Here is a 20309-nt window from a genome sequence, read left to right on the forward strand (position 1 = left end):
GGTGGAGATAGGGGCGGCAAGGCGCAGAGCAACACCAATACTTAGGGTCCGATGGTCCAGGCGGGTACAAAAGGCGGAATTAAGGACTGCCAACAGGAAGTCCCCGGCATGGGGCGCTTGCACAGCTAGAAGACGCGCTTTGTCCTTCCTGGAAGCTGCCTCCAGCAATGATGTGGCGATGTTCTCCACTATGGGGCTATCCCATTTGGACTGTTTGCAGTCATTTGGAAAAGTCGGTCGAGGATGAGAGTTGACGAGAGTGTCCCACTGACCGGCTCCTTCCGCGAATTTGGGATCATGAATCCCAATGGAGTCTCTTAGGTGTTCCGGTAGTATTTCCTTAACTAATTGACCTGTTGCACTGGTCGAGGATAAAAATGCTGGCAATGCTAACTGTGTCGCCTTGCGAATACCTATTCCCCCGAGTCTAACTGGGAGCGTTACTTGATCCCATTGGTCATCTTGCAGGGAGAGGTTTAACACTTTCACGGTTATTGACCTTAGGAGTGTGTCATATTCTGTTGATTTTGGGCTGTCGAAGGAGAGAGCACACCTTAGGAAATAGGTCAGTCTGGGCAAAGCCAGGCACCTTGTGAGAAGGTACAAAGCATCGTGGGCGTCCAAAGCCCCTATTCTTCCCTCCATCCTCCTCAGGTCGTTCAGCTTTTCTTCGAGGACTACCTCAATGGCGCTCGAGCCCAGAGGTGCCCCTAGCAGCACACTGTCAGTGGGAGCGATCACTTGGGCTCCTGGCAATATGGTTCGCACTGCATCTATGGTTGGTTGGCTAGATGAGATGATTTCACACTTTAATGGGTTTAGGGTGAGTCCTAACTCCTCTCCCTTAGATTTCACCAGCTGTAGATCTTCTAGCAGGGACTCCTGTGTCCCTGCCAGGGTGCCATCGTCCAGGAACCAGATGTTGAGTTCGCTGGTCAACCTGCTTGTGATCTCTTTAACAGCCATGCAAAAAAGAAAAGGGGCAAGTGGGTCTCCCTGCTGGACACCTTCTGCAGAAACAACTTCATGTTCCCCAAACAGAAGCGTCGATTCCCTACTGTACCCTGCTGAGACGAAGGGGAGTAGAGAAGGAAAGCTTGTTCGAACTGCTTCCAGTACCACATCCCTTTTTACCTGGTTGAAGGCATTTTTAAAGTCTAATTTAATTAATGCCTTATTTTCTGGGAGGTGCTTGATATAGGCTCGTGCTGCATGAGCTGCTGCTTCACAGCCATGGGGGACACCAAAACCTAGTTGATGGGGTCGAAGCATCGTCGCAGCGTCTTTGCTAATTTTTCTGACAGCTGCCCTAGAAACAAGGCGCCGAAGTGTGTTACCCACGGCAATGGGTCTGACTCCACCATCTTTCTTCTTGAGGGCACAAAGGGATGCTCCAAAGAAAAAGGGTTTAATTGTTTCTGGGATCAACACAGAGAGGCAGTCGTTGACAAACTTCGTGATCTCTGACAAGAGTGTCTCGGCAACTTCTCCGAGAACTGGGTTTACCATCTCCTTGAGGTGCTGAGGTCTTACTCCAGTGTATCCCCCTGCCGAGCCTGGCGGAAATGACATGATGGCTTTGTATACCTCTGACGCTTGGAGGAATAGAGGTCCCATGTCTGGGACATTTGTGTCCTGAGCAGTGGGTTCCCATGGTACTCTAGGAGGGTGCTTCTCTCTCAGCGAGTTGGCGGTAGCGGTATTTCTAGGGGCGATTGTGTCTTCGCTGTATATATATATATATTTATATATATATTTATATATATATAATATATATATATTATATATATGTATATATATATTATATATATGTATATATATATTTATATATATATATATATATATATATATATATATATATATATATATATATATATATATATATATATATATATATATATATATATTGTGACGGAGTTCCCCCCCTTATAATTCTCCCACGCCTGCAGTAAGAGTCATGTCTACTTTTCCCAAGCGTTCTCTACGTTGCAGGCTACAATTTGATATATGGGAGAGAGTGAAGTGTTCTCGGAGAGCCGAGAAATTTGTGAAATAGTAATATTTTGGCCTGTGGTATAGGCCCTTTAGGGAGCCAAGATGGCGCTTGCCTCCCTGATTTCCCGCGAAAACCGTGTGACGTCAGTGGCACCGGATTGGTCACCGACAGCAATGTGGCACCGGGAGCCAATGAAAACCTCCCGTGGCGAAAGTGACGTCATGAAGGAAGGGGGTCCGGCCAGCGCGCCGAGCTGGCGCCAGGAGTCAGACATGACACGTCAAAGAGGTCGGACGTGCGACGATTGGTCCTATCAGTTTGACAGTTGTTTCCCGCTCCCGTGGATTTACGCATCACCTGAAGTCTGCCAGTACTCTGAGAGGTCTTCCCTAGTTCATGTGTTGAACAAGAGAGGGAATCGACGGTTATTTGAGCAACAAGTGCTCCAGTCAGGTACTGTGCAAGAAGAAGCAGTGAAGCCGTGCAGTGACGTATGTGACGTCTGTGGCAGTTCACCAGTTCGTGACAGCGTAGTGGCTGACAGAGCCACTGGGTAGCTGAGGAAGGAGAGGACTATTTGGGGAATCCGGACGACTGTTGCTGAGACATAGGCGGCAGCCGTTGCTAGGAGAAGACGACGGCCAGGAGACCGACTCCAACCCTTCAAGAAGTCAAGAAGGAGGACGGACCTGCAGTGAAGAGGGCACGGAGACGACGCGCTAAACGGTGGGACGACGAGTGGTTCCGGTAGGACACGACGACGTGTCGTGTGGGGGCGTTCCCGACACGAGGACCAGGAGCTACATCTCGACTCTCATCGGAGGATAGGTTGAAGTAGGTGTTTCTAGTTTCCCTCCCCATTTCCCTTTAGTTAGCTATGTTATTCGGCTATATATATTCTAGCCTGAGGATTTTATATGTCGTGAGCAAGTCTCACCCGTGTCACAGTAAGGCACCAGTTTACCGTGTAGTACTATCAAGAGTACTTATAATACTTATGTTTATTGTTGGTGTGTACAGGCACCAGGAACCAGTGATAATTTACTGTGTATTGTATATCTTTCTGCAGACTTTGATGAGAACATATAGTGATGAATATATATGTAATATTATGCCAGTAGTTGGAAGTTAGGCTACGTGCCCAGAAACTATTTATTTTCCATGTATTGATATTTGATTTATATACAATATATATATGTCTATGTTCATTCAGTGATTAATCATTTGTGAGTACAGTGAATTATTGCGTTATCGCCCACGAGAGAAAGTACTGAAAACTCCAGTGTTAATATTTCATAATATATTGTTGAATGAAGAACAATGTAAAACCATTACAGTGAGGCGTTGTAGCATTGATTGTAGAAACGACTGTTTGAGCCTGAGTACAGTGTAACCAAGTGATACGTGCTATTGTGCCAATATCGAGAGTGCGAGTTTCTTGTAACATTGGAGAACTTAAAGAAACAGCGCGCGTGAATCTGAAAACAAGCAATAAGCTTTTGCGCGGGGGCCAGGCGATCAGCTGTTCTTGACACTTGATGAGGAGGGGAGGTGTTGCCACTTAGTGAGTGCATACTATTCGTGGGAACTACCGGCCGCTGCCAGGATCAGTTGATTTATTTATTTTTGTTTGGCCTTGTGAAATCTTTCATACATTTTAAGTAAAATACAAAATTACCATTGTGTTTATATCATTCCCTCCATTGATCTTGTGGCTATATTATACTGAAAGCATAGAGTGATAACAATAAGTACCTGCCTGATTCCTGATCTTTTGAGTGTGACCTTGCCAAGGCTACCACTAATTCCACCAGTCCACTGAGGTGTTACTGGCCACCTAAAACACCAGTTGGCGACCTTGTGGTTAACCGTAGAGCCCGATTGTTGGGGAGGGCACATGACAGTCAAGTGAACGAGTCGTGTTCCCACTCCTTCTCAATCAGAGGCCGTTGAGATTGACTGGGAGACTCTCCTGGCGTGCAGTGGCGCCGTGAGGATCGAGTAAAAGACCCGCAGGGCTACGGTGAGCGACCTTGAGCATAACTATTGCTCACCCCAGAGTAAGAATAGAGAAGTGAAACCCCAACAATATATATATAAATATATATATATATATATATATATATATATATATATATATATATATATATATATATATATATATATATATATATATATATATATATATATATATAGGCGTTTAACGATGCATAAGCAACAGGGCTCCATTAAGGAACATATAATCTCTTCCCACAACCAAACAATCGCCAGAGAAATCCTAGTAAACAACACAGAAATCATCGATAGATACAGCGATAGCAGGCGGCTTGACGTTTGCGAGGCACTACACATCAAGAAGTCAACACCAGCAATCAACAGCCAACTATTGCACAACTATATTCTACCCACCTCAAGACTCCGCTCCAATATAGAAGCATCAAGAAATATGGACCAATAGGCTTTCTACAAACACTTCTATTCAATACCCATTGTTTGTGTTCTGTCTTGTGTTGATACTTTTAATACCCTATTAATATCCCCTCTTGTTCTGTCTTGTGTTAATGCCACATCACCCCTCCCACCTCACTCAAATGTAGATATAAAATCGGAGATACGTAAGTTCTAATCAGTTGTGTATTTGTGAACTAAAGTCTTTGAAAATGTAATAAGTTTTACGAAACGCGCCCGTGTCGCGTCAGACTAGAAATAAAAATGAATTTTGGAGAATTGATTTTTGATTTACCTCCAACAGTGAAGCGTAATGTACGAAAGATTGAGAAAATTCGTGTTAGAATTATTAATCTTACTTTTTCGGTCATATTTAATAATATATGTCTACAGGAAAGACTGCTACCAAAATATACTAATATATATATATATATATATTATTAAATATGACCGAAAAAGTAAGATTAATAATTCTAACGCGAATTTTCTCGATCTTTCTTACGCTTCTTTTCACTGTTGATGGTAATTCAAAGATCAATTCTCCAAAATTCATTCTTATTTCTAGTCTGACGTGACACTTGAGCGCGTTTCGTAAAACTTATTACATTTTCACAGACTTTAGCTTACAAACACACAACTGAAACTGAATAGAGCTTACACATCTTCGATTTTATATCTACATTTGGGTGAGGTGGATGAGGTGAAAACAAACTTTCAACAATGGGTATTGAATGGGTATTAAATTCAAACACAAGACAGAACACGAAACAATGGGTATTGAATGGAAGTAATTGTAGAAAGCCTATTGGTCCATATTTCTTGATGCTTCTATATTGGAGCGGAGTCTTGAAGTGGGTAGAATATAGTTGTGCATTAATTGGCTGTTGATTGCTGGTGTTGACTTCTTGATGTGTAGTGTAGTGACGTCAAGCCGCCTGCTATCGCTGTATCTATCGATGATTTCTGTGTTGTTTGCTAAGATTTCTCTGGTGATGGTTTGTTTGTGGGAAGAGTTTATATGTTCCTTAATGGAGCCCTGTTGCTTATGCATCGTTAAACGCCTGGAAAGAGATGTTGTTGTCTTGCCTATATTCTGTTTTTTTTGAGGCTTACAGTCCCCAAGAGGGCATTTGAAGGCATTGACGACGTTGGTCTCTTTTAAAGCGATCTGCTTTGTGTCTGGAGAGTTTCTCATGAGTAGGCTGGCCGTTTTTCTGGTTTTATAGTAAATCGTCAGTTGTATCTTCTGATTTTTGTCTGTAGGTATAACGCTTCTACTGACAATATCTTTCAGGACCCTTTCCTCCGTTTTATGGGCTGTGGAAAAGAAGTTCCTGTAAAATAGTCTAATAGGGGGGTATAGGTGTTGTGTTAGTTGTCTCTTCAGAGGTTACATGGCGTTTCACTTTCCTTCTTATGATGTCTTCCACGAAACCATTGGAGAAGCCGTTGTTGACTAGGACCTGCCTTACCCTACAGAGTTCTTCGTCGACTTGCTTCCATTCTGAGCTGTGGCTGAGGGCACGGTCGACATAAGTGTTATCAACACTCCTCTTGTACCTGTCCGGGCAGTCACTGTTGGCATTCAGGCACATTCCTATGTTTGTTTCCTTAGTGTAGACTGCAGTGTGGAAAACTCCGCTCCTTTCCATGACTGTTACATCTAGAAAGGGCAGCTTCCCATCCTTCTCCATCTCGTAAGTGAAACGCAACACAGAATTCTGCTCAAATGCCTTCTTCAGCTCCTGCAGATGTCTGACATCAGATACCTGTGTAAAAATGTCAACATACCTGCAGTATATGGCCGGTTTCAAGTTCATGTCGACTAAGACTTTTTGCTCGATGGTACCCATGTAGAAGTTTGCAAACAGGACACCTAGGGGAGAACCCATGGCGACCCCATCTACTTGCTTATACATGTGCCCAACCGGGCTCAAGAAGGGTATATATATATATATATATATATATATATATATATATATATATATATATATATATATATATATATATATATATATATATACATACATATATATATATATATATATATATATATATATATATATATATATATATATATATATATATATATATATATATATATATACATATATATATATATATATACATATATATATATATATATATATATATATATATATATATATATATATATATATATATATATATATATATATATATATATATATATATATATATATATATATTAGTATATTTTGGTAGCAGTCTTTCCTGTAGACATATATTATTAAATATGACCGAAAAAGTAAGATTAATAATTCTAACACGAATTTTCTCAATCTTTCGTACATTTCTTTTCACTGTTGGAGGTAAATCAAAAATCAATTCTCCAAAATTCATTTTTATTTCTAGTCTGACGCGACACGAGCGCGTTTCGTAAAACTTATTACATTTTCAAAGACTTTAGTTTACAAATACACAACTGAATAGAACTTACGCATCTCCGATTTTATATCTACATTTGAGTGAGGTGGATGGGGTGAGGTGGCATTAATAGGGTATTAATTTCATCAACACAAGACAGAACAAGAGGTGGTATTAATAGGGTATTAATTTCATCAACACAAGACAGAACACGAAACAATGGGTATTGAATAGAAGTGTTTGTAGAAAGCCTATTGGTCCATATTTCTTGATGCTTCTATATTGGAGCGGAGTCTTGAGGTGGGTAGAATATAGTTGCACAACTATACCTACTATCTTTAGTAGGTTGGCAGTTTTCTTGGGTTTATAGTAAATCGTCAATTGTTTCTTCTGATTTTTGTCTGTAGGGATAACGTTTCTATTAACAATATCTTTCAGGACCCTTTCCTCCGTTTTATGAGCTGCGGAAAAGAAGTTCCTGTAAAATAGTCTAATAGGGGGTATAGGTGTTGTGTTAGTTGTCTCTTCAGAGGTTGCATGGCGTTTCACCTTCCTTCTTATGATGTCTTCAACGAAACCATTGGAGTTAAATGCAATGATCTGTCTCAACAATCTCCAGTAGATCATTTGCAACTAGAAACCTAATTTCAAGTAGCAATAAGTAAATTTGAACAAGTTAAACGACAAATAGAAAAGTATCTAGGTAAACTTGCCCACACTAATTTAAACACAGAAAAATTTGATAATATTATGGCTGACCTAGCACAGTATGAAGATGATACTCAGGCCAGGTTGGATCCTTTCATCAAAATAATTGCCCAGAACATGGCAACATCAATAGTTTCACTTAATACGAGTCAAGCTGAAGCTCGACTTCCTCCAATTAATTTACTCACCTTCTCAGGTAAAGACGAGGAAGATTGGGACGAATTTTGGAAAAATTCGTAGGCCTTATGGACTCAAAAACCATCCCTACCCAAGAGTGCTAGATTCCCTTATGTACAAGGTCAATTATCAGGTGCTTATCTGGTCAATTTATGTGCTTTAGCTAAATCCAGCTAAAGAAGAAGCTAAATCAGTGAGGTGATTTGACTCCTGAGTGAGTGATGAGGTGAAGCTAAATCAATAGTAACCCATCTGAGGTAACTAGCGACAGCTAGGACCTCGCAGTACAACTCCTTAAGGATAATTATGCTGACCCAGAAGTAAGAACTCCCACTTACTTCATGAGCTGTTGCATTTACCCTCACCGGAAGCTTCAGCTGATTCACTTCAAGTCTATAAACTGGAGGTTGAATCCATGATCAAGGCCCTCAGCCTAACGGACAATATAACCGATGCTGAATGGGTCTTGAAAATAATCGTCCAGGAGAAAATACCTAGGGACATGCTGAGACAAATGAGTGCTCATTACAATAAAAGTATTTCATCTTTATGTGAAATATCTAAGGGGTTACGTTCAGTAATTCATCAACTATGAACACATGACAAATTAAGCCCACATATTAAACCTTCAGAAACCAATAATAGTAAACCAGAGTAGAAACTGTACTCCAACTAAATCTAAACAATCTCTTTCCACCATAGTAAAACCAAGGCAGTGTGGGCACATATTCAGTGGGACCCTCTAAGCCTGTAGTTACTGTGTCACCCAAGGCGGTGACACCAAACGGTGCTGTAGGCTATGGAATATGATTGTTCTGCCAAGAGGAACATTCAATATACCACTGCACCAAATAATCCTGATCGTAACATGCGTGTCAAGCGACTCAAAAGAGTTGTAACCTCGCACGAGGTGCCTCAGGAATCACAACACCAACGAATGAGAGACCTAAGTAAACACATGCAATAGGTGTAACAAAGGTCGGCACCATGCAGCACTGTGCAGGGACAGCAAAATAAAGTCTCCAAACCCCAAGGTGGAAGATAACATTCCCACCACAGTACAGTACTGTAAGATGCGACAGAAAATCTGTGTCCTATCGACAAAGTCCAAAAATAATGCGACTTTGACTACTGCCCAACTTGCCATCAATTCTAAGAGGGCCAGGTTCCTAACCCGAGGGTTGTTTGACCAAGGGTCCCAGAGAACATTTGTCACACAAAAGGTGGCATATGATCTACAATTAAAGCCTGTAACCCAGGTGACATTAAATAGATCAGGGTTCCTGTTTGATACAGAACATCGAATCTACCAGGTGGTGCAACCATTAGTACATTTAGGCAGCTACGTCTGCCAGGTCCAAGCCATTGTGGTGGACACAATTCCAGCCGACGTACATGTACAGTTTCTAGGAGCTACTGCCAAATTTCTGAGAAAAAGGGGAATAAAATTGGAAGATAAAATTAAGTCTGATCGCCTCACCGACGTAGGTATCCTTGTGAGTGCGCCATTAATCGCCATTAATGGGTAATGCGCCCAGCAGACCCCATTAATTTATTATCAACAAAGTCTCGATTGGAGCACACTTGAAGCTCCGCAATTATTTCCTTCTCGATGCAGTATTTTGGGATGTACAAATCTCCCATCATGAGCACGATCTTTGTCAACAATAAAGGAAGTGTTCTCTACCCAATAACCTCTTAAATCTAGTCATTCCTGGCCAATAATATTGATTAGGCTATTCTGGTTAGGACACGAGGCAAACCACCCGAATGGGTATATATAAGTCAATAAAAAAAGGATTTCTCCTGATATAGCAATCACATATTGGTTACGATTATTACTCTGTGCCCCCCCCCCTTTTGACAGGTGTACTTGAAGGGAAAGAAGAATTAGCAACAACCACCTGGTACAACGTGTGACATGTGATTACACTAGCATCACCTACAAAGAGTATTAGCATGTGTGATCTTCCGCGGTCATATTTGGTTATCCAAGCCAAAATCTACGATACAGATAAGCTGTATTTGTTTCATTTAATTTACTAACCTATGTAGTCTTAACATTTGTAGTAAATGTCTACCAGTCGATAATTTCGATTGATAGACTATATAATTAATTCACCCCCACCATGTGTAGGACACTACTTGTGGGAAAAACTCATACAGTCCACTTTCGTATCATACAGTCTGCTATAGAAACAAATAAATTTCTAAAATAAATAAATGTATATATTAATTATAAATAAATTATAAATCATTAAAAAAATTAATTGTAAAACAAATAACTAAATCCCGTGTAACAGTATTCCCCACAGGTGTAGCAGTGGGTGGGGTGGGTCAGCATTGGTGTAGCAGTGGGTGGGGTGGGTCAGCATTGGTGTAGCAGTGAGTGGGGTGGGTCAGCATTGGTGTAGCAGTGGGCGGGGTGGGTCAACATTGGTGTAGCAATGAGTGGGGTGGGTCAGCATTGGTGTAGCAGTGAGTGGGGTGGGTCAGCATTGGTGTAGCAGTGGGTGGGGTGGGTCAACATTAGTGTAACAGTGGGTGGGGTGGGTCAGCATTGGTGTAGCAGTGGGTGGGGTGGGTCAGCATTGGTGTAGCAGTGGGTGGGGTGGGTCAGCATTGGTGTAGCAGTGGGTGGGGTGGGTCAACATTGGTGTAGCAGTGAGTGGGGTGGGTCAGCATTGATGTAGCAGTGGGTGGGGTGGGTCAACATTAATGTAGCAGTGGGTGGGGTGGGTTAGCATTGGTGTAGCAGTGGGTGGGGTGGGTTAGCATTGGTGTAGCAGTGAGTGGGGTGGGTCAGCATTGGTGTAGCAGTGGGCGGGGTGGGTCAACATTGGTGTAGCAATGAGTGGGGTGGGTCAGCATTGGTGTAGCAGTGAGTGGGGTGGGTCAGCATTGGTGTAGCAGTGGGTGGGGTGGGTCAACATTAGTGTAGCAGTGGGTGGGGTGGGTCAGCATTGGTGTAGCAGTGGGTGGGGTGGGTCAGCATTGGTGTAGCAGTGGGTGGGGTGGGTCAGCATTGGTGTAGCAGTGGGTGGGGTGGGTCAACATTGGTGTAGCAGTGAGTGGGATGGGTCAGCATTGATGTAGCAGTGGGTGGGGTGGGTCAACATTAATGTAGCAGTGGGTGGGGTGGGTTAGCATTGGTGTAGCAGTGGGTGGGGTGGGTTAGCATTGGTGTAGCAGTGGGTGGGGTGGGTCAACATTGGTGTAGCAGTGGGTGGGGTGGGTCAACATTGGTGTAGCAGTGGGTGGGGTGGGTCAACATTGGTGTAGCAGTGGGTGGGGTGGGTCAACATTGGTGTAGCAGTGGGTGGGATGGGTCAACATTGGTGTAGCAGTGGGTGGGGTGGGTCAGCATTGGTGTAGCAGTGGGTGGGGTGGGTCAGCATTGGTGTAGCAGTGGGTGAGGTGGGTCAGCATTGGGGTAGCAGTGGGCGGGGTGGGTCAGCATTGGTGTAGCAGTGGGTGGGGTGGAACAGCATTGGTGTAGCAGTGGGCGGGGAGGGTCAGCATTGGTGAAGCAGTGGGCGGGGAGGGTCAGCATTGGTGTAGCAGTGGGTGGGGTGGGTCAGCATTGCTGTAGCAGTGGGTGGGGTGGGTCAGCATTGGTGTAGCAGTGGGTGGGGTGGGTCAGCATTTGTGTAGCAGTGGGCGGGGTGGGTCAGCATTGGTGTAGCAGTGGATGGGGTGGGTCAGCATTGGTGTAGCAGTGGGCGGGGTGGGTCAGCATTGGTGTAGCAGTGGGTGGGGTGGGTCAGCATTGGTGTAGCAGTGGGAGGGGTCGGTCAGCATTGGTGTAGCAGTGGGTGGGGTGGGTCAGCATTGGTATAGCAGTGGGTGGGGTGGGTCAGCATTGGTGTAGCAGTGGGCGGGGTGGGTCAGCATTGGTGTAGCAGTGGGTGGGGTGGGTCAGCATTGCTGTAGCAGTGGGTGGGGTGGGTCAGCGTTGGTGTAGCAGTGGGCGGGGTGGGTCAGCATTGGTGTAGCAGTGGGTGGGGTGGGTCGGCATTGGTGTAGCAGTGGGTGGGGTGGGTCAGCATTGGAGTAGGAGTGAGCGGGGTGGGTCAGCATTGGTGTAGCAGTGGGTGGGGTGGGTCAGCATTGGTGTAGCAGTGGGTGGGGTGGGTCAGCATTTGTGTAGAAGTGGGCGGGGTGGGTCAGCATTGGTGTAGCAATGGGTGGGGTGGGTCAGCATTGGTGTAGCAGTGGGCGGGGTGGGTCAGCATTGGTGTAGCGGTGGGTGGGGTGGGTCAGCATTGGTGTAGCAGTGGGTGGGGTGGGTCAGCATTGGTGTAGTAGTGGGCGGGGTAGGTCAGCATTGGTGTAGCAGTGGGTGGGGTGGGTCAGCATTGGTGTAGCAGTGGGTGGGGTGGGTCAGCAGTGGGTGGGGTGGGTCAGCAGTGGGTGGGGTGGGTCAGCATTGGTGTAGCAGTGGGCGGGGTGGGTCAGCATTGGTGTAGCAGTGGGTGGGGTGGGTCAGCATTGGTGTAGCAGTGGGCGGGGTGGGTCAGCATTGGTGTAGCAGTGGGTGGGGTGGGTCAGCATTGGTGTAGCAGTGGGTGGGGTGGGTCAGCATTGGTGTAGTAGTGGGCGGGGTAGGTCAGCATTGGTGTAGCAGTGGGTGGGGTGGGTCAGCATTGGTGTAGCAGTGGGTGGGGTGGGTCAGCAGTGGGTGGGGTGGGTCAGCATTGGTGTAGCAGTGGGCGGGGTGGGTCAGCATTGGTGTAGCAGTGAGTGGGGTGGGTCAGCATTGGTGTAGCAGTGGGTGGGGTGGGTCAGCGTTGGTGTAGCAGTGGGCGGGGTGGGTCAGCATTGGTGTAGCAGTGGGTGGGGTGGGTCAGCATTGGTGTAGCAGTGGGTGGGGTGGGTCAGCATTGGTGTAGCAGTGGGTGGGGTGGGTCAGCATTGGTGTAGCAGTGGGCGGGGTGGGTCAGCATTGGTGTAGCAGTGGGTGGGGTGGGTCAGCATTGGTGTAGCAGTGGGCGGGGTGGGTCAGCATTGGTGTAGCAGTGGGTGGGGTGGGTCAGCATTGGTGTAGTAGTGGGCGGGGTAGGTCAGCATTGGTGTAGCAGTGGGTGGGGTGGGTCAGCATTGGTGTAGCAGTGGGTGGGGTGGGTCAGCGTTGGTGTAGCACTGGGCGGGATGGGTCAGCATTGGTGTAGCAGTGGGTGGGGTGGGTCAGGATTGGTGTAGCAGTGGGTGGGGTAGGTCAGCATTGATGTAGCAGTAGGCGGGGTGGGTCAGCATTGGTGTAGCAGTGGGTGGGGTGGGTCAGCATTGGTGCAGCAGTGGGTAGGGTGGGTAAGCGTTGGTGTAGCAGTGGGCGGGGTGGGTCAGCATTGGTGTAGCAGTGGGTGGGGTGGGTCAGCATTGGTGTAGCAGTGGGTGGGGTGGGTCAGCATTGGTGAAGCAGTGGGCGGGGTGGGTCAGCATTGGTGTAGCAGTGGGTGGGGTGGGTCAGCATTGGTGTAGCAGTGGGTGGGGTGGGTCAGCATTAGTGTAGCAGTGGGCGGGGTGGGTCAGCATTGGTGTAGCAGTGGGTGAGGTGGGTAAGCATTGGTGTAGCAGTGGGTGAGGTGGGTCAGCATTGGTGTAGCAGTGGGTGGGGTGGGTCAGCATTGGTGTAGCAGTGGGTGGGGTGGGTCAGCATTGGTGTAGCAGTGGGTGGGGTGGGTCAGCATTGGTGTAGCAGTGGGTGGGGTGGGTCAGCATTGGTGTAGCAGTGGGTGGGGTGGGTCAGCATTGGTGTAGCAGTGGGTGGGGTGGGTCAGCATTGGTGTAGCAGTGGGCGGGGAGGGTCAACATTAGTGTAGCAGTGGGTGGGGTGGGTCAGCATTGGTGTAGCAGTGGGTGGGGTGGGTCAGCATTGGTGTAGCAGTGGGTGGGGTGGGTCAGCATTGGTGTAGCAGTGGGTGGGGTGGGTCAACATTGGTGTAGCAGTGAGTGGGGTGGGTCAGCATTGATGTAGCAGTGGGTGGGGTGGGTCAACATTGGTGTAGCAGTGGGTGGGGTGGGTTAGAATTGGTGTAGCAGTGGGTGGGGTGGGTTAGCATTGGTGTAGCAGTGGGTGGGGTGGGTCAACATTGGTGTAGCAGTGGGTGGGGTGGGTCAACATTGGTGTAGCAGTGGGTGGGGTGGGTCAACATTGGTGTAGCAGTGGGTGGGGTGGGTCAACATTGGTGTAGCAGTGGGTGGGATGGGTCAACATTGGTGTAGCAGTGGGTGGGGTGGGTCAGCATTGGTGTAGCAGTGGGTGGGGTGGGTCAGCATTGGTGTAGCAGTGGGTGGGGTGGGTCAGCATTGGGGTAGCAGTGGGCGGGGTGGGTCAGCATTGGTGTAGCAGTGGGTGGGGTGGGACAGCATTGGTGTAGCAGTGGGCGGGGAGGGTCAGCATTGGTGTAGCAGTGGGCGGGGAGGGTCAGCATTGGTGTAGCAGTGGGTGGGGTGGGTCAGCATTGCTGTAGCAGTGGGTGGGGTGGGTCAGCATTGGTGTAGTAGTGGGTGGGGTGGGTCAGCATTGGTGTAGCAGTGGGTGGGGTGGGTCAGCAGTGGGTGGGGTGGGTCAGCATTGGTGTAGCAGTGGGCGGGGTGGGTCAGCATTGGTGTAGCAGTGGGTGGGGTGGGTCAGCATTGGTGTAGCAGTGGGCGGGGTGGGTCAGCATTGGTGTAGCAGTGGGTGGGGTGGGTCAGCATTGGTGTAGCAGTGGGTGGGGTGGGTCAGCATTGGTGTAGTAGTGGGCGGGGTAGGTCAGCATTGGTGTAGCAGTGGGTGGGGTGGGTCAGCATTGGTGTAGCAGTGGGTGGGGTGGGTCAGCAGTGGGTGGGGTGGGTCAGCATTGGTGTAGCAGTGGGCGGGGTGGGTCAGCATTGGTGTAGCAGTGGGTGGGGTGGGTCAGAATTGGTGTAGCAGTAGGTGGGGTGGGTCAGCGTTGGTGTAGCAGTGGGCGGGGTGGGTCAGCATTGGTGTAGCAGTGGGTGGGGTGGGTCAGCATTGGTGTAGCAGTGGGTGGGGTGGGTCAGCATTGGTGTAGCAGTGGGTGGGGTGGGTCAGCATTGGTGTAGCAGTGGGCGGGGTGGGTCAGCATTGGTGTAGCAGTGGGTGGGGTGGGTCAGCATTGGTGTAGCAGTGGGCGGGGTGGGTCAGCATTGGTGTAGCAGTGGGTGGGGTGGGTCAGCATTGGTGTAGTAGTGGGCGGGGTAGGTCAGCATTGGTGTAGCAGTGGGTGGGGTGGGTCAGCATTGGTGTAGCAGTGGGTGGGGTGGGTCAGCGTTGGTGTAGCACTGGGCGGGGTGGGTCAGCATTGGTGTAGCAGTGGGTGGGGTGGGTCAGCATTGGTGTAGCAGTGGGTGGGGTAGGTCAGCATTGATGTAGCAGTAGGCGGGGTGGGTCAGCATTGGTGTAGCAGAGGGTGGGGTGGGTCAGCATTGGTGCAGCAGTGGGTAGGGTGGGTAAGCGTTGGTGTAGCAGTGGGTGGGGTGGGTCAGCATTGGTGTAGCAGTGGGTGGGGTGGGTCAGCATTGGTGTAGCAGTGGGTGGGGTGGGTCAGCATTGGTGTAGCAGTGGACGGGGTGGGTCAGCATTGGTGTAGCAGTGGGTGAGGTGGGTAAGCATTGGTGTAGCAGTGGGTGAGGTGGGTCAGCATTGGTGTAGCAGTGGGTGGGGTGGGTCAGCATTGGTGTAGCAGTGGGTGGGGTGGGTCAGCATTGGTGTAGCAGTGGGTGGGGTGGGTCAGCACTGGTGTAGCAGTGGGTGGGGTGGGTCAGCATTGGTGTAGCAGTGGGTGGGGTGGGTCAGCATTGGTGTAGCAGTGGGTGGGGTGGGTCAGCATTGGTGTAGCAGTGGGCGGGGAGGGTCAACATTAGTGAAGCAGTGGGTGGGGTGGGTCAGCATTGGTGTAGCAGTGGGTGGGGTGGGTCAGCATTGGTGTAGCAGTGGGTGGGGTGGGTCAGCATTGGTGTAGCAGTGGGTGGGGTGGGTCAACATTGGTGTAGCAGTGAGAGGGGTGGGTCAGCATTGATGTAGCAGTGGGTGGGGTGGGTCAACATTGGTGTAGCAGTGGGTGGGGTGGGTTAGCATTGGTGTAGCAGTGGGTGGGGTGGGTTAGCATTGGTGTAGCAGTGGGTGGGGTGGGTCAACATTGGTGTAGCAGTGGGTGGGGTGGGTCAACATTGGTGTAGCAGTGGGTGGGGTGGGTCAACATTGGTGTAGCAGTGGGTGGGGTGGGTCAACATTGGTGTAGCAGTGGGTGGGATGGGTCAACATTGGTGTAGCAGTGGGTGGGGTGGGTCAGCATTTGTGTAGCAGTGGGTGGGGTGTGTCAGCATTGGTGTAGCAGTGGGTGGGGTGGGTCAGCATTGGGGTAGCAGTGGGCAGGGTGGGTCAGCATTGGTGTAGCAGTGGGTGGGGTGGGACAGCATTGGTGTAGCAGTGGGCGGGGAGGGTCAGCATTGGTGTAGCAGTGGGCGGGGAGGGTCAGCATTGGTGTAGCAGTGGGTGGGGTGGGTCAGCATTGCTGTAGCAGTGGGTGGGGTGGGTCAGCATTGGTGTAGCAGTGGGTTTGGGTCAGCATTGGTGTAGCAGTGGGTGGGGTGGGTCAGCATTGGTGTAGCAGTGGGCGGGGTGGGTCAGCATTGGTGTAGCAGTGGGTGGGGTGGGTCAGCATTGGTGTAGCAGTGGGTGGGGTGGGTCAGCATTGGTGTAGCAGTGGGAGGGGTCGATCAGCATTGGTGTAGCAGTGGGTGGGGTGGGTCAGCATTGGTATAGCAGTGGGTGGGGTGGGTCAGCATTGGTGTAGCAGTGGGCGGGGAGGGTCAGCATTGGTGTAGCAGTGGGTGGGGTGGGTCAGCATTGCTATAGCAGTGGGTGGGGTGGGTCAGCGTTGGTGTAGCAGTGGGCGGGGTGGGTCAGCATTGGTGTAGCAGTGGGTGGGGTGGGTCGGCATTGGTGTAGCAGTGGGTGGGGTGGGTCAGCATTGGAGTAGGAGTGAGCGGGGTGGGTCAGCATTGGTGTAGCAGTGGGTGGGGTGGGTCAGCATTGGTGTAGCAGTGGGCGGGGTGGGTCAGCATTGGTGTAGCAGTGGGTGGGGTGGGTCAGCATTGGTGTAGCAGTGGGTGGGGTGGGTCAGCATTGGTGTAGCAGTGGGAGGGTTCGGTCAGCATTGGTGTAGCAGTTGGTGGGGTGGGTCAGCATTGGTATAGCAGTGGGTGGGGTGGGTCAGCATTGGTGTAGCAGTGGGCGGGGAGGGTCAGCATTGGTGTAGCAGTGGGTGGGGTGGGTCAGCATTGCTGTAGCAGAGGGTGGGGAGGGTCAGCGTTGGTGTAGCAGTGGGCGGGGTGGGTCAGCATTGGTGTAGCAGTGGGTGGGGTGGGTCAGGCATTGGTGTAGCAGTGGGTGGGGTGGGTCAGCATTGGAGTAGGCAGTGAGCGGGGTGGGTCAGCATTGGTGTAGCAGTGGGTGGGGTGGGTCAGCATTGGTGTAGCAGTGGGTGGGGTGGGTCAGCATTTGTGTAGAAGTGGGCGGGGTGGGTCAGCATTGGTGTAGCAGTGGGCGGGGTGGGTCAGCATTGGTGTAGCGGTGGGTGGGGTGGGTCAGCATTGGTGTAGCAGTGGGTGGGGTGGGTCAGCATTGGTGTAGTAGTAGGCGGGGTAGGTCAGCATTGGTGTAGCAGTGGGTGGGGTGGGTCAGCATTGGTGTAGCAGTGGGTGGGGTGGGTCAGCAGTGGGTGGGGTGGGTCAGCATTGGTGTAGCAGTGGGCGGGGTGGGTCAGCATTGGTGTAGCAGTGGGTGGGGTGGGTCAGCATTGGTGTAGCAGTGGGCGGGGTGGGTCAGCATTGGTGTAGCAGTGGGTGGGGTGGGTCAGCATTGGTGTAGCAGTGGGTGGGGTGGGTCAGCATTGGTGTAGTAGTGGGCGGGGTAGGTCAGCATTGGTGTAGCAGTGGGTGGGGTGGGTCAGCATTGGTGTAGCAGTGGGTGGGGTGGGTCAGCAGTGGGTGGGGTGGGTCAGCATTGGTGTAGCAGTGGGCGGGGTGGGTCAGCATCGGTGTAGCAGTGGGTGGGGTGGGTCAGCATTGGTGTAGCAGTAGGTGGGGTGGGTCAGCGTTGGTGTAGCAGTGGGCGGGGTGGGTCAGCATTGGTGTAGCAGTGGGTGGGGTGGGTCAGCATTGGTGTAGCAGTGGGTGGGGTGGGTCAGCATTGGTGTAGCAGTGGGTGGGGTGGGTCAGCATTGGTGTAGCAGTGGGCGGGGTGGGTCAGCATTGGTGTAGCAGTGGGTGGGGTGGGTCAGCATTGGTGTAGCAGTGGGTGGGGTGGGTCAGCATTGGTGTAGCAGTGGGTGGGGTGGGTCAGCATTGGTGTAGTAGTGGGCGGGGTAGGTCAGCATTGGTGTAGCAGTGGGTGGGGTGGGTCAGCATTGGTGTAGCAGTGGGTGGGGTGGGTCAGCGTTGGTGTAGCACTGGGCGGGGTGGGTCAGCATTGGTGTAGCAGTGGGTGGGGTGGGTCAGCATTGGTGTAGCAGTGGGTGGGGTAGGTCAGCATTGATGTAGCAGTAGGCGGGGTGGGTCAGCATTGGTGTAGCAGTGGGTGGGGTGGGTCAGCATTGGTGCAGCAGTGGGTAGGGTGGGTAAGCGTTGGTGTAGCAGTGGGCGGGGTGGGTCAGCATTGGTGTAGCAGTGGGTGGGGTGGGTCAGCATTGGTGTAGCAGTGGGTGGGGTGGGTCAGCATTGGTGTAAGCAGTGGGCGGGGTGGGTCAGCATTGGTGTAGCAGTGGGTGGGGTGGGTCAGCATTGGTGTAGCAGTGGGTGGGGTGGGTCAGCATTGGTGTAGCAGTGGGCGGGGTGGGTCAGCATTGGTGTAGCAGTGGGTGAGGTGGGTAAGCATTGGTGTAGCAGTGGGTGAGGTGGGTCAGCATTGGTGTAGCAGTGGGTGGGGTGGGTCAGCATTGGTGTAGCAGTGGGTGGGGTGGGTCAGCATTGGTATAGCAGTGGGTGGGGTGGGTCAGCATTGGTGTAGCAGTGGGTGGGGTGGGTCAGCATTGGTGTAGCAGTGGGTGGGGTGGGTCAGCATTGGTGTAGCAGTGGGTGGGGTGGGTCAGCATTGGTGTAGCAGTGGGCGGGGAGGGTCAGCATTGGTGTAGCAGTGGGTGGGGTGGGTCAGCATTGGTGTAGCAGTGGGCGGGGAGGGTCAGCATTGGTGTAGCAGTGGGTGGGGTGGGTCAATATTGGTGTAGCAGTGGGCGGAGTGGGTCAACATTGGTGATGCAGTGGGCGGGGTGGGTCAGCATTGGTGTAGCAGTGGGTGGGGTAGGCCATCATTGGTGTAGCAGTGGGCGGGGTTTGTAAGCATTGGTGTAGCAGTGGGTGGGGTGGGTAAGCATTGGTATAGCAGTGGGTGGGGTGGGTCAGCATTGGTGTAGCAGTGGGTGGGGTGGGTCAGCATTGGTGTAGCAGTGGGTGGGGTGGGTCAGCATTGGTGTAGCAGTGGGCGGGGTGGGTCAGCATTGGTGTAGCAGTGGGTGGGGTGGATTAACATTGGTGTAGCAGTGGGCGGGGTGGGTCAACATTGGTGTAGCAGTGGGTGGGTTGGGTCAGCATTGGTGTAGCAGTGGGTGGGGTGGGTCAGCATTTGTGTAGCAGTGGGCGGGGTGGGTCAGCATTGGTGAAGCAGTGGGTGGGGTGGGTCAGCATTGGTGTAGCAGTGGGCGGGGTGGGTCAGCATTGGTGTAGCAGTGGGTGGGGTCTGTCAGCATTGGTGTAGCAGTGGGTGGGGTGGGTCAGCATTGGTGTAGCAGTGGGTGGTGTGGGTCAGCATTGGTGTAGCAGTGGGTGGGGTGGGTCAGCATTGGTGTAGCAGTGGGCGGGGTGGGTCAGCATTGGTGTAGCAGTGGGTGGGGTGGGTCAGCATTGGTGTAGCAGTGGGCGGGGTGGGTCAGCATTGGTGTAGCAGTGGGTGGGGTGGGTCAACATTGGTGTAGCAGTGGGCGGGGTGGGTCAACATTGGTGTAGCAGTGGGTGGGGTGGGTCAGCATTGGTGTAGCAGTGGGTGGGGTGGGTCAGCATTGGTGTAGCAGTGGGTGGGGTGGGTCAGCATTGGTGTAGCAGTGGGTGGGGTGGGTCAGCATTGGTGTAGCAGTGGGCGGGGTGGGTCAGCATTGGTGTAGCAGTGGGTGGGGTGGGTCAGCATTGGTGTAGCAGTGGGTGGGGTGGGTCAGCATTGGTGTAGCAGTGGGCGGGGTGGGTCAGCATTGGTGTAGCAGTGGGTGGGGTGGGTCAGCATTGGTGTAGCAGTGGGCGGGGTGGGTCAGCATTGGTGTAGCAGTGGGTGGGGTGGGTCAACATTGGTGTAGCAGTGGGCGGGGTGGGTCAACATTGGTGTAGCAGTGGGTGGGGTGGGTCAGCATTGGTGTAGCAGTGGGTGGGGTGGGTCAGCATTGGTGTAGCAGTGGGTGGGGTGGGTCAGCATTGGTGTAGGAGTGGTTGGGGTGGGTTAGCATTGGTGTAGCAGTGGGCGGGGTGGGTCAGCATTGGTGTAGCAGTGGGTGGGGTGGGTCAGCATTGGTGTAGCAGTGGG

The sequence above is a fragment of the Procambarus clarkii genome, chromosome 21 (genome assembly GCF_040958095.1).
Source record: "Procambarus clarkii isolate CNS0578487 chromosome 21, FALCON_Pclarkii_2.0, whole genome shotgun sequence".
Lineage (NCBI taxonomy): Eukaryota > Metazoa > Arthropoda > Malacostraca > Decapoda > Cambaridae > Procambarus > Procambarus clarkii.